Source organism: Engystomops pustulosus, chromosome 1 (genome assembly GCF_040894005.1).
Source record: "Engystomops pustulosus chromosome 1, aEngPut4.maternal, whole genome shotgun sequence".
NCBI lineage: Eukaryota > Metazoa > Chordata > Amphibia > Anura > Leptodactylidae > Engystomops > Engystomops pustulosus.
In genome coordinates this window covers 231267046-231282327 of record NC_092411.1, presented here as the reverse complement: position 1 = coordinate 231282327, position 15282 = coordinate 231267046, and positions in this window count along the sequence as shown.

Below are 15282 nucleotides of genomic sequence, written 5' to 3'. Positions count from 1 at the left end.
AATATCCCACATGCTAAACCAATAGGTCTCCAATAGGGCTTCCACAAGGCTTAACCATATCACAGAGAATTATTAAAAGGGTATTCTGGGAATATCAACGACTGATACAAAAACCCATATTGCTATAAATAAATGAATACAACAAATCTCAATGTCATTAGTCACACAATGAAGCTTAAATAGTTTGATTTTATGATTCACAAAATGTTATGGGCTTTCTAAAGTAGGTGGAGTTATCACCAAAATGACCGCAATGGGAATCTACAAGTCCCATGATCCTTCAGTTCTCAGTAACTCCTCCTCCTTCTTATGCTCTGCTCCCAGTAATGATGTAACAGACTGTTGTGTGCTGTTACCATAGTAATGATGTATAATTGCCATCACTGCACATTGCCTCACTGATATGTCTCATTCTGTGTTCTGCGTGCTGATCACATTAAATATGGGTGCGTCACCTTTTTGGTATGCTTATTTACATTTATTATGATGTCCTTGCTTCTATTTGGTCTTCAGGCAGAATTTACAGTCCTGATTTAATAAAAAGCCTAACTGTGTATTTTCACTGGTTTAAAGTAGATACTTACTATCCAGGTCCGCAATGTAAACGTTTATCCACATATCCGCGTCACTACACTATGGTATGGGGGATTGTCCTGTATTCAGGTGGGTGGAGACTTCACCACGACTCTGGGGACTGGTGGATCAGGGCACACCTCCTTTGGTGATGTCTCCGATTTGTCACTAGTAGATAGAGTATGGACGGTGGCTGAGTGAAGCCTTATTGGTCAAGCCCTCTTTTGATGGGCGGAACTTAGGCTATAAATAGTGCGTGGGCATGTGGGATGATCGGCCAAACTAGAGCCGGTGTCCTGTCTAGAGAGTTACCGAATGTTATGTGTAATAACTGTGAGTGAGATAGATAGGGTGTAAATATATACAGCATCCTGGTTATGAACTGATGCAATGACTTGTTAATGCTGCTAACATAGACTGCATAGCGTATTGACAAATACAAGATAGATCATAATGTCAGCAGTGCGATATGGCACGCTGTGGCTCGGGTACTATGTGCTATGCTCCTGTATAATCCACTTCCCACCTCTGATCAACTGCTAAGCCTACCAACAGCAGGGAAACGCGTTAGGTGCACTGATGTGCACATTAAGAATATTGTAACATGGCGCTTTAAAGGGTTTTATCTGTATGAACAGGAGCCATGAGATATAATTGAAGGGAATCCTTACTACTGGTTCTGTTCTAGCACTTAAGTAGGTCCTCCAATGGGCTGATATGTGGAAGCATGTGACCATTCTCCAATTCAAGTTGCATTGCAACATAACCTGGTAATATGTGAGGTGACATTATCCCTATGGATTACCTCTTATCCAGGTCCATATGTATACGGCTGGTTGATGCACACTTTTCCCCAGAGGAGTTACCTAAGCCTGTAATGGCACAAAATAAGTGTAAGGCTCTTTTTGGTTATTTTTGATGGGCCTAGTTTTTAGTAATGTAATAAATAAAGATTTGAGATTTTAATGTTCTTCTCTACTGGCAGTTATTGCTCTATTTGTTATTGAACTGTTATGTATGTTGTAGTTCTACAGCATTAGATGAACATCAAAGCTAAAAGAAACAATAATATTTTAAAGGACACTTGTCATCAGGTCTCTGTCACTATTTCTGTCACCACTACCTGTAGGAGCAGCTCACAAGGATCCCATCCCAGCCTTTATCTAGTCACTTCATACATTAATCATTGTAAAATCATCTTTTCTTTATTATGTAAATGAGGCTGGTCACATGGTCAGAGGCAGTGATGTCACCCCTGTTACCCCTCCCCTCCCCCTGCTCATGTCTGTGTGTAATGTATAGTAAAGCATTGCTAGTGTCTGTGCTTTATTTGCTGACCTGCTCTCCCTCCTAATACACATGTGTGAGACACAGACATCAGCTGCACAAGTACCTGACATCTTCTACTATAACATGGCTGCCTGGAGCTGTTGTATCTCTCCTATACACACAGGCTGCAGGGGGCACCAGGTAGCACACGGAGGAACCAATACACCATTATACCTCACATCATTGTACAAGCTGTCAGTCAAGCACTGGGGGTGTGGCTGTGCCTCCCACTCATGAATAAGCCATATAACTTGAATATGCTAATGACTCATTGGACATTTCACAGGTCATTTGCATACAGCTTTAGGACCTGATTGCTTAAGTTTACAGGCATGTAGAGAGACAATGGAGGGATAGGGGCAATGCTTTCTAATGGCAGTTTATGAAAATATATTTAGTTTAGGGGGTTAATTTGCCTGACGGGTTCTCTTTAAGATCTTCTGCAATGCAATCAGCGCAATTAACCCCTTCCCGACACGCGCCGTACTAGTACTAGCACCGATCGCGGGTGCTTTCACGTCGATCGCCGCCGGCAGCATTCAAAAAGATGCGGATTGCCACGGATCGTCGCTCCCCGATGATGTCACGGGGAGCGTCGATCTGTTGCCATGACAGCTTCGGGTCTCACGAAGGCCCGAAGCGGTCTCGTTTTAACCCATTCATTACAATGTGCTATCAGCACATTGTAATGAATGAGGAGTAAAATCCCCATATACTGCCATATTGCAGTATGGCAGTATATTTTAGGATCGATCAGACAACCTAGGGTGAAAGTACCCTATTGAGTCTGAAAAATAGTAAAAGTAAAAATACAAAAAAGCTAATAAAAAAAATTTATAATATAAAAACCTAAAAATTCAAATCACCCCCAAAGCACCCTCATATAACAGATATATTAGTAGTAACCTCAGGTATGTATCTTATAAAATAAGGAATAGACAGAAATTACCCGAATATCCTGTTATTAAGGAGTTACCATTCAGAAGCCCTAAACAATGAGATCTTTCTGCTGACATCCAATGTCAGTACATTGAAACAGGTCACTAGACTTAAATTATAGGAACATAGTTCTACTGTATTTCTAATGACAGAGGGAGAGAGAGTGAATTTTAAATATCTTTTTTTTTAAAACAACGAATATATTCTACTCACACATGTGAAATAGCTAATCATCGCCACATTGGCCGCACAATCCTATATTTTATATAGCAGGTCACCTACTTACTTTGGACTATCTGAAATACAAATAAAATGAATGTTAAGGGAAAAGTGTGCTGTCTCGTTTCTGTTGTCTACACTAAAACTATGTGATCCCAAGTGACAATTTGCTGTGTCTACCCTTTTATTAGAAGGCTTTGTGCTCATGACACATGAGGAGTGAAATAACAAATGTAGTAGTACTTGCCTTTGGCAAAATATGACAGAATTTACAATAACTTGACTTGTACTATGGAGATGACTTGTTAAACCCAGATTAGTTGAGGGTTTGTCAACTTAATATTGGAGCAACAATGTTTTCTTGCTGGTGTTTCATTTCCATTTATTAAAGTAGTAAAAAAAAATATAAGCTATAATATTTTTTTAATGCTCTTATTTATATCTTTTTTATGATGTAATACAATGGCTTATTCTTTAAAGGAAATCTACCATCAAAATCAAGCAGGATAAACCAGTGACTAGAGATGGGCGAATTTGTTGGAATTCAGTTCGACCTGAATCGAATCATGACTAATCGCATAAAAAAAAGGTATTTTCTGGCTCAAATATACATAGGGAGTATGGTTTGGCCTTCAAACAATGCTGTGTTTTAGTATGACACGCACATGAGAGCCGCCACTCTTAGAATCACTCCACTCTTCAATTCCATGGGCACTTACAGGGGCCAACTTCACCAAATAAGTGAAGCGGGAACGCAGCCTGACAAGGTAACGTCTGTGCCAGCTCAAAAGGACTGATCTGAGGGCCAAGATCCCACTATAACATCAAAGAGTTCACTCTTTTTACACCATCAGATGATTCCATAGATTATGACAGAACCTGTTCTGTTAGACGCGGATACATGTAGAAACCCCCCCAAAAGAGTGGAGAGGGTGTCGGCAGTAATTTTGCATTGATGTCACTGATCATTTTGGCCAGTGTCTGCTTTCAATCGGTCAATAATCCATCATCAGTATTGCTAAAGCCAAAAACAAACAGGAGTGAGGGGTTAGAGGGTGGCACAATGACAGATTCTTTAGCTGGCAGCAACATGGTAGGCCACAGAGTGCCGGTGGGTGACAATTCCAGTCCCTGGTAAAGATGGTGGAAGGCAGATTGAGCAACTGACAGCAGATTTATGGCATCAGGCGGGTGGCAGCATCAGAATAGTGGCTGAGGAAGGTAGTTGGAATCCAAACTCATTTCTCAACGTTTGGGGGAGGCGTCATTTGTGTTTCCCTGTTACTGCTTTTCTCCTCAACGGTCTCAGTATGCACAGCCCAACTACTTGCAAGTGCAACGTAACCTCCCCTGCCACTCTCCACATCTCTAATTTCCCGCCTACTGCACAACGCAGCGGATGTCTGCCCCACCTCTTAACTGCCATGAAGCTACTGACTGTCCACAAACCTGCTCCTGGGCCATGCCAGCTAAGGGTTGTATCTGACGAACCTACGGACTCTTGGCTGGGGTTGTCAGATGTAATTTGGGAGGAAGTGGATGACCTAGTCAACCAATCGACAATCTTTGGGTTGTTTATCAACACACTGCCGTTAGATGAAGTTCTGGCCTCACAGAGACACCCCTGCCGCGACATCCCCTTACTGTGCTGTGACCTGTGCCTGCTCCACCTGCCACCTCTCTGTCTGACATATTGGTTAATCAACTATGTAGATTTGACACAGATCTACTTTATCTACCAAAAAAACTTGAAATTTGGGGTATACAGAAGGACAAGAACTGACACACTGGAATAGGAGCAGAAAATACTACAGAAACTATGTGGATTTTACACAGATTTCTTCCTATTCACTTCAGCAACAAAGAAGTACTGCTATTTGGAGTATACAGATCCCCCAAAACTGGCACCCTGGGATAGAAGCAAAAATCACTACAGAAAATATGTGTAGTTACACAGATTTCTTCCTATTCATTTCAGCAACAAAAAGAACTGCTATTTGGGCTATACAGATCCACCAAAATGGACACCCTGGGATAGGATCAAAAAACACTCCAGAAACTATGTGGAGTTGGCATGTATTTCTTCCTATTCACTTCAGCAACAAAAGAAGAACTGCTATTTGGGGTACACAGATCCCCCAAAACGGACACCCTGGGATAGGAGCAGAAATCACTCCAGAAAATATGTGGATTTTACACAGACTTCTACCTATTCACTTCAGCAGCAAAAAAGAAATGCTATTTGGGGTATTCAGATTCCCCAAAATGGTCACCCTGGAATAGGAACAGAAATCATTCCAGAAAGTATGTGGATTTTACACAGATTTCTTCCTATTCATTTCAGCAACAACAAAAAACTGCAATTTGGGGTATACAGATCCCCCAAAGCATTGGAGCAAAGATCACTCCAGCAACTACGTGGATTTGACACGTATTTCTTCCTATGCACTTCAGCAACAAAAGAAGAACTGCTATTTGGGGTATACAGATCCCCCAAAATGGACACCCTGGGATAGGAGCAGAAATCACTCCAGAAAATATGTGGATTTTACACAGATTTCTTCCTATTCACTTCAGCAACAAAAAAGAAATGCTATTTGGGGTATTCAGATCCCCCAAAACGGACACCCTGGGATAGGAGCAGAAATCACTCCAGAAAATATGTGGATTTTGCACAGATTTCTTCCTATTCACTTCAGCAACAAAAAGAACTGCTATTTAGGGTATAAAGATCCCCCAAAACGGACACCCTGGGAGAGGAGCACTTATTGCTACAGCACAGTACAAACAGCTAAACGCTGGAGACAGCACATGCAGTGTGAAATGCCGCAACTGGAAATGGCTGCCTGTTTTTATAAACCTGCCGGTCTCTGATAGGCTTACAGGTCTGCACATGTGATCGAGGGTGGTCAATATTTGCCTAGAAAATGAACTTTTTCCCCAAAACACATTTTAACTTCATTGCAGGCCTGCCTTAAAAGGAGCATCTAACATCATTTCAGTGATTGCTCCAGTAACACAGGTGTAGGTGTTGATGAGGACAGGGCTGGAGATCAATCTATCATGATTAAGTAAGAATCACACCACTGGCCACTTTAAAAGGAGGCTGGTGCTTGGCATCATTGTTTCTCTTCTGTTAACCATGGATATCTCTAAAGAAACACATGCAGTCATCATTGCACTTCACAAAACTGGCCTAACAGCGAAGAGTATCGCAGCTAGAAAGATTGCACCTCAGTCAACAATCTATCACATCATCAAGGAATTCAAGGAGAGAGGTTCCATTGTTGCCAAAAAGGCTCCAGGGCACCCAAGAAGGACCAGCAACGCCAGGACTGTCTCTTAACAGTGCTTAAGCTTCAGGATCAGGCTACCAGCAGTGCAGAGCTTGCTCAGGAATGGCAGCAGGCAGGTGTGAGTGCATCTGCACACACTGTGAGGCGGAGACTCTTGGAGCAAGGCCTGGTGTTTAGGAGGGCAGCATAGAAGCCACTTCTCTCCAGAAAAAACATCAGGGACAGACTGATATTCTGCAAAAGGTACAGGGAGTGGACTGCTGAGGACTGGGGTAAAGTCATTTTCTCTGATGAATCCCCTTTCCGATTGTTTGGAACATCTGGAAAACAGCTTGTTCGGAAAAGACAAGATGAGTGATACCACCAGTCTTGTCTCAAGCCAACTGTAAAGCATCCTGCAACCATTCATGTGTGGGGTTGCTTCTCAGCCAAGGGAACCGGCTCTCTCACAGTCTTGACTAAAAACACATCCATGAATAAAGAATGGGACCAGAATGTCCTCCAAGAGCAACTTCTCCCAACCGTCCAAGAACAGTTTGGTGATAAAAATGCCTTTTCCAGCATGAGGGAGCACCTTGCCATAAAGCAAAGGTGATAACTAAATGGCTCAGGGAACAAAACATAGAGATTTTTGGTCCATGGCCTGGAAACTCCCCAGATCTTAATCCCATTGAGAACTTATGGTCAATCATCAAGAGACGGGTGGACAAACAAAAACCAACAAATTGTGACAAAATGCAAGCATTGATTGTGCAAGAATGGACTGCTATCAGTCAGGATTTGGTCCAGGAGTTGATTGAGAGCTGCCAGGGAGAATTGCAATGGTCCTGAAGAAGAAGGGTCAACACTGCAAATATTGACTTGCTACATTAACTCATTCTAACTGTCAATAAAAGCTTTTGTTACTCATAATATGATTGCACTTGTATTTCTCCATGTGATAAAAACATCTGACAAACACACATAAAAACCAGAGGGCAACAGATCATGTGAAAATATAATATTTGTGTCATTCTCAAAACTTACGGCCATGACTGTAACACGTTGGTAACAATGGAGAAAAAAAAAACTTTGGACCGAATTTCACTTCTTTTGAATCAATTCGCCCATCTCTTTCAGTGACACTTACTCATAGATTCAGACACTGTGACTCTGGTAATATTCTTATATTTGTTATCCATTATTCTAAAATCAACTTTTATGACTATGCCAATGGACTTATTTACTAAGGGTCCGCGGCCGCACTTTCTTTGTTTTTGCCGACTTTTTCAGGATTTGTGCCGCTGGGACAGGTATTTAACTGTGACACATGCAGGATATCGGGCGCACAATCTTAGTGAATCGCGGCACAGTGCTTGATCATTGGACAATGCTCTTTCATAAATGAACTCCGTAGGAACGGGTAAGTAAATGTGCCCCAATTTTTCTGAAGAGTTCTGGGGGCATTACCAGAGCCTCTCCAGGCTGCAGCTTTGTAGGCTGTTACACTGTGCAGGAGCACTTCCTCCTCCCACTATGTGCTGAAACATCCTCTGATATAGTGTGATTACATCAGGCAGTGGGGAGGGAGTGGTGAAGGAGTAGGGGGAGCCTGTGTAGTCTATGCGGTGAAGTTACAGCATTGAGTGCTCTAGTAACAACCTCCTAGCCCTTCAGGCACATTAGCATAGTTTTAAAAGATGATTTTAAAAGGAAGAATTAACAAATATAATAAGATTACAACTGTCACAGTGCCTGGATCTATGAGTAAGTTTCTCCGGTTTATCATGCTTGATTTTGATGATAAACCGCGGTTATTAGCGGTGGGGGTTTGCTGCAATATGCAACAACCCCCACCCTTGTATGAAGAGGACTAAGCCCGTGAGCCCTCTTCATACATACCCTGCACCTCTGCGCCGTACGGCGCAGAGCGTTAAGGGGTTAAAGGACATCAACCATCAGGAAAGAGGAATCTAAACCAAGTATACTTACATGTGGGTGTGTTGACTCTCTGGCAGGGTCCATTCTTCTTATACCCTTGTTTCTACCAAAAAAAAAAGTTATGCAAATGAGCTTGAAGGGGCCCCTGCCTCCATTGCTGTTCATGGAGCGCAAATCCCCACAGGCTCATTTGCATGATATTTAAAACCTATTTTTTTTAAAACGAGGGCATACAGTAAGGAGCTGATAAAAGAGCAGATTCTGTGAGAGGGGGCACACAACAGCATGTCAATGTGCTGGGTTTGCAATCCTTGATCCTGTTGATATATTTCCTTTAAAAAAAAAAAAAACACCCTTCCCTGTACATACTGTAAGCGTTTGGGAGAGCTGTCACCTATTATGAGTGTGGGTGGCGAGCAGGACTCTCTGAATCAGGGCAACATCTATATATAAATATACCATGCAAATAATAGAAACTATACCTGTAGCGCTTTGCACTTAATCTTCATTAAGATTATACTTTGAAATGTAATATATGTGCATGATTTATTAAAAATCTAATATAAAGGGTTATTTTCCTTAACCCTGTAAAAGTACAGGCAGTCGCTAGGGCAGGGCAACTAAAACATTTTAAAATCCAATTTTGCTGGGGACAAAAAACTTTTTGTCTAGAATTACATTTACACCTGACAGTTCCTGTGGTTTACTCTCATCTGGCAGTGTGAACTATGTTGTAGTGGCTGGCTGTGAAATGTTGATATCACAGCCATCTATATGCAGCCAGGCTCTGGACCAGCAGGAGTTAACACCATGTGACTGTGAGTACCCACTCCTAACACCTGTACTAAGACAATAACCCTAAGAACTCACATAAATCAATAAAATAATAACAACGAAGACCTGATACTAACAGTATGCTCTGGCATTACCTGAAGAGCTTGTGGATGATTGACATCTCAGAAATTATATTCTACTGAAGGAGACCATTCTCCCCCAAAGTTTTTTTTTGGCTTTTTCCTTTACTATGTTCCTCTATCTTATTTTTCATCTCAGCACCCTTTTCCTTGGTAACCAGTGAGAGCCACTCGTGTGAGATATGCCATCATACACTTGCATTCACCCCATCTGAGTCGGAAATCCACACCCCATGTAAATGAGCATATTTTTTCTCACTGGGTTTTAACTTTTTCACATTAAAGGTTATATGCGCAAGAGGAGTACCCTTATATTTCTAATTTCTTTTAATGGATTGTGGGTGTTAACATTTTAAGTGCTGTGAACCAACCCATCCATGGCACTTAAATGTTATCTCTGGTGCCCATAGTTGCCCCCTTTTACTTCACCCGAGAGGCCCCCATAGCTGTCATTTAACCATCAATATTACAGCCTAGCAGAGGTAATAGTAAAGCAGTACATTCACAATATACTACACTTCCTTTGTATAATATATCCAATATATAGTATAAGTAATCAGATACCCTAGGGTATTAAAAAAAAACCTGTGAAAACATTCCACAAAAATTACACCTTTCACAGATTTTTTTTAGGGTATCAGAGCGGTAGTTTTTAGGTTATTTATACAACTAGGAAACATATAAAATAAAACACCTCTCCACTGCAGATCATTAAATATATATAATGCCCCCCAAATCAGTATGTAGTTTATGGGTATTAAACTTTACAATAACTATATAACTTTGGTACATCTAAGATCATAATGACCAAAAACAAAGGGGTTGTGTCATTTGTACTTCACAGTTAAAACTGTAGAAGCAAAAGCCATATTAAAATGGCTGAAATGATGGAAGTTTTTATCAACTTTCCAGTATATTGCATAAAGTATTAAAGGTATTCTGAATATATGTTGCCACTGCTTGCCTATGCTTTCTCCATACAGGGCATGTGTTTTATGTTTTATGACGGTGCCTCTTCTCGCGAAGTGAAACCAGGATAATGCCATGGTTTCCCTGGGCATGTGCTGTATCTACATAGCGCAGCCTCTGAAGAAGAGCAAGGGACGAGGAGAGCATAAAAGTATTTTTTATACAGTAGCTTAAAAATAAAACATGCCGATTTTGTCCCAAATCGCCATGACATGTTCCCTTTAAGCAAAGACTTCACTTTACTTCATGGTCCTGCCTCTAGGGACATCACTACGCAGCTCTCCTGAAGTCTGGTGCATGATAAAAATCACAGCAGAGAAGATAGGGAGAGCTTGAATTCAGTGCTGAACTCCCTACCTCCATAACTCTCAGCGCTAGGCTCTCCACCACCATAACTCTCAGCACTAGGCTCTGTGCCACTATAACTCTCAGCACTAGGCTCTGTGCCACTATAACTCTCAGCACTAGGCTCTGTGCCACTATAACTCTCAGCGCTAGGCTCTGTGCCACTATAACTCTCAGCACTAGGCTCTGTGCCACTATAACTCTCAGCACTAGGCTCTGTGCCACTATAACTCTCAGCACTAGGCTCTGTGCCACTATAACTCTCAGCGCTAGGCTCTCCACCACCATAACTCTCAGCACTAGGCTCTGTGCCACTATAACTCTCAGCACTAGGCTCTCTACCTCCATAACTCTCAGCACTAGGCTCTGTGCCATCATAACTCTCAGCACTAGGCTCTCTACCACCATAACTCTCAGCACTAGGCTCTCTACCTCCATAACTCTCAGCACTAGGCTCTGTGCCACTATAACTCGCAGCACTAGGCTCTGTGCCACTATAACTCTCAGCACTAGGCTCTGTGCCACTATAACTCTCAGCACTAGGCTCTGTGCCACCATAACTCTCAGCACTAGGCTCTCTACCATCATAACTCTCAGCACTTGGCTCTCTATCACCATAACTCTCAGCACTAGGCTCTGTGACACCATAACTCTCAGTGCTGAGCTCTCTACCACCATAACTCTCAGCACTAGGCTCTCCACCACCATAACTCTCAGTACTAGGCTCTGTGCCACTTTAACTCTCAGCACTAGGCTCTCTACCACCATAACTCTCAGCACTAGGCTCTGTGCCACTATAATTCTCAGCACTAGGCTCTCTACCACCATAACTCTCAGCACTTGACTCTCCACCACCATAACTCTCAGCACTAGGCTCTCTACCACCATAACTCTCAGCACTAGGCTCTCTGCCACTATAAAACTCAGCACTAGGATCTGTGCCACTATAACTCTCAGCACTAGGCTCTGTGCCACCATAACTCTCAGCATTTGAATCTCTACCACCATAACTCTCAGCACAAGGTTCTGTGCCACCATAACTGTCAGCACTAGGCTCTGTGCCACTATAACTCTCAGCACTAGGCTCTCCACCACCATAACTCTCAGCACTAGGCTCTGTGCCACTTTAACTCTCAGCACTAGGCTCTCCACCACCATAACTCTCAGCACTAGGCTCTCTACCACCATGACTCTCAGCACTAGGCTCTGTGCACCTATATCTCTCAGCAGTAGGCTCTCCACCACCATAACTCTCAGCACTATGCTCTGTGCCACTATAACTCTCAGCACTAGGCTCTCCACCACCATAACTCTCAGCACTAGGCTCTGTGCCACTATAACTCTCAGCACTAGGCTCTCCACCACCATAACTCTCAGCACTAGGCTCTCCACCACCATAACTCTCAGCACTAGGCTCTGTGCCACTATAACTCTCAGCACTAGGCTCTCTACCTCCATAGCTCTCAGCACTAGACTCTGTGCCACTATAACTCTCAGCACTTGGCTCCGTGCCACTATAACTCTCAGCACTAGGCTCTCTACCACCATAACTCTCAGCACTAGGCTCTCTACCACCATAACTCTCAGTGCTGAGCTCTATACATCCATAACTCTCAGCGCTCGGCTCTGTGCCACCATAACTCTCAGTGCTGAGCTCTCTACCTCCATAACTCTCAGCACTAGGCTCTCTACCACCATAACTCTCATCACTTGACTCTACCTCCATAACTCTCAGCACTAGGCTCTGTGCCACTATAACTCTCAGCACTAGGCTCTCCACCACCATAACTCTCAGCACTAGGCTCTGTGCCACTATAACTGTCAGCACTAGGCTCTCCACGACCATAACTGTCAGCACTAGGCTCTGTGCCACTATAACTCTCAGCACTAGGCTCTCTACCACCATAACTCTCAGTACTTGGCTCTCTACCACCATAACTCTCAGCACTAGGCTCTCTACCACCATAACTCTCAGCACTAGGCTCTCTACCACCATAACTCTCAGCACTAGGCTCTGTGCCACTATAATTCTTAGCACTAGGCTCTGTGCCATTATAACTCTCAGCACTTGACTCTTTACCACCATAACTCTCAGCACTTGACTCTCTACCACCATAACTCTCAGCACTAGGCTCTGTGACACTATAACTCTCAGCGCTAGGCTCTCTACCACCATAACTCTAAGCACTAGGCTCTCTGCCACTATAACTCTCAGCACTAGGCTCTTTGCCACTATAACTCTCAGCACTAGGCTCTGTGCCACCATAACTCTCAGCATTTGAATCTCTGCCACCATGACTCTCAGCACTAGGCTCTGTGCCACCATAACTCTCAGCACTAGGCTCTGTGCCACTATAACTCTCAGCACTAGGCTCTCCACCACCATAACTCTCAGCACTAGGCTCTGTGCCACTATAACTCTCAGCACTAGGCTCTCCACCACCATAACTCTCAGCACTAGGCTCTGTGACACTATAACTCGCAGCACTAGGCTCTGTGCCACTATAACTCTCAGCACTAGGCTCTGTGCCACTATAACTCGCAGCACTAGGCTCTGTGCCACTATAACTCGCAGCACTAGGCTCTGTGCCACTTTAACTCTTAGTGCTGAGATCTCTACCTCCATAACTCCCAGCAGTAGGCTCTCTACCACCATAACTCTCAGCACTTGACTCTCTACCACCATAACTCTCAGCACTAGGCTCTGTGCCACTATAACTCTCAGCACTAGGCTCTGTGCCACCATAACTCTCAGCACTAGGCTCTCCACCACCACAACTCTCAGCACTAGGCTCTGTGCCACTATAACTCTCAGCACTAGGCTCTGTGCCACTATAATTCTCAGCACTAGGCTCTGTGCCACCATAACTCTCAGCACTTGACTCTCTACCACCATAACTCTCAGCACTTTACTCTCTACCACCATAACTCTCAGCACTAGGCTCTGTGCCACTATAACTCTCAGCGCTAGGCTCTCTACCACCATAACTCTCAGCACTAGGCTCTGTGCGACTATAACTCTCAGCACTAGGCTCTCCACCACCATAACTCTCAGCACTAGGCTCTGTACCACCATAACTCTCAGCACTAGGCTCTGTGCCACTATAACTCTCAGCACTAGGCTCTCTACCACCATAACTCTCAGCACTAGGCTCTGTGCCAACATAACTCTCAGTGCTAAACTCTATACATCCCCAACTCTCAGCGCTACACTCTGTGCCACCATAACTCTCAGTGCTGAGCTCTCGACCTCCATAACTCTCAGCACTAGGCTCTCTATCACCATAACTCTCAGCACTTGACTCTCTACCACCATAACTCTCAGCACTAGGCTCTGTGCCACTATAACTCTCAGCACTAGGCTCTGTGCCACTATAACTCTCAGCACTAGGCTCTGTGCCACCATAACTCTCAGTGCTGAGCTCTCTACCTCCATAACTCTCAGCACTAGGCTCACTACCTCCATAACTCTCAGCACTAGGCTCTCTACCACCATAACTCTCAGCACTAGGCTCTGTGCCACTATAACTCGCAGCACTAGGCTCTCCACCACCATAACTCTCAGCACTAGGCTCTATGCCACCATAACTCTCAGCACTAGGCTCTGTGCCACTATACCTCTCAGCACTAGGCTCTCTACCACCAAAACTCTCAGCACTAGGCTCTGTGCCACCATAACTCTCAGCACTAGGATCTGTGCCACTATAACTCTCAGTGCTTTGCTCTCTAAATCCATAACGCTCAGCACTAGGCTCTGTGCCACCATAACTCTTAGCACTAGGCTCTCTACCTCAATCACTCTCAGTGCTAGGCTCTCTACCTCCATAAATCTCAGTGCTTTAATTCTGTAACTTTGGGTTTCTACTTACATGCAAGTTTGGTGTTTATAATGTGGGTACGGAAATACACTCACAATATATATTTTTTAAAGTAAACCATAGGAATGCATCAATCTATTCACTGACTTGCAGATATGTAGGTATAAATCTGGCACACTTCAGTCACAGAATTGAATCCAAATATTTTTGGATTTGCTTGGGACAAACATTTCATATTATATGGATAGTTACATCACTGGGGATCTCCAAGAGGGTACACTCAGCAGAGGCTGGGGACAGATGCCATATGGCTGCATCTGTTACTCATAGCCTCTTATGCCCTCCGCTGAGTGTATACTGTGCTCTCAAAAGTGCAGTCTCCTAAGTTTTTCATCCAGTATTTCGTACTGGATGTGACACTTCCTATGCAGAAGAAGGCAAAAGGGATGCCTCCATCTGCCACCTGGAAATGTTCAGCGTATACATCAGGAGCTTTCCTGGCATAAACACTCAGGCCATATTCACACCACGACTATGCTGGAGGTGTATGTACAGCAATTAGCTCACGGAGCGATATATTGCCACACATGTGTGTGGCACCAAACCACTCCATACACAGGGAAAAGATAGAACGTGTCCTATCTTTCCCTGTGTGAAAGGCCGTGCGCCATGCATCTCCATGGAGAGGGGTCACCCCTCATTATCTCCAGCGCACCAGACATATGCCTGCCTACGGCCAAGCATACGTCCATGTGAATATAGCCTAAGCATGTACAGCAAGCTAGATGTGAACCTGAGCCTAAGGATCCATTCTTTAATTTCTGGCCATGCATTCTCCTTACCACTTGCCCCAGTTACACTATCACTATCCCTCAATCCTGACGCTAATGATATCTGACTTCTTGCAAACAAGCTGTGATGAGTTCAGCGAAACATGTGACATGAAGAAGATGATATTGG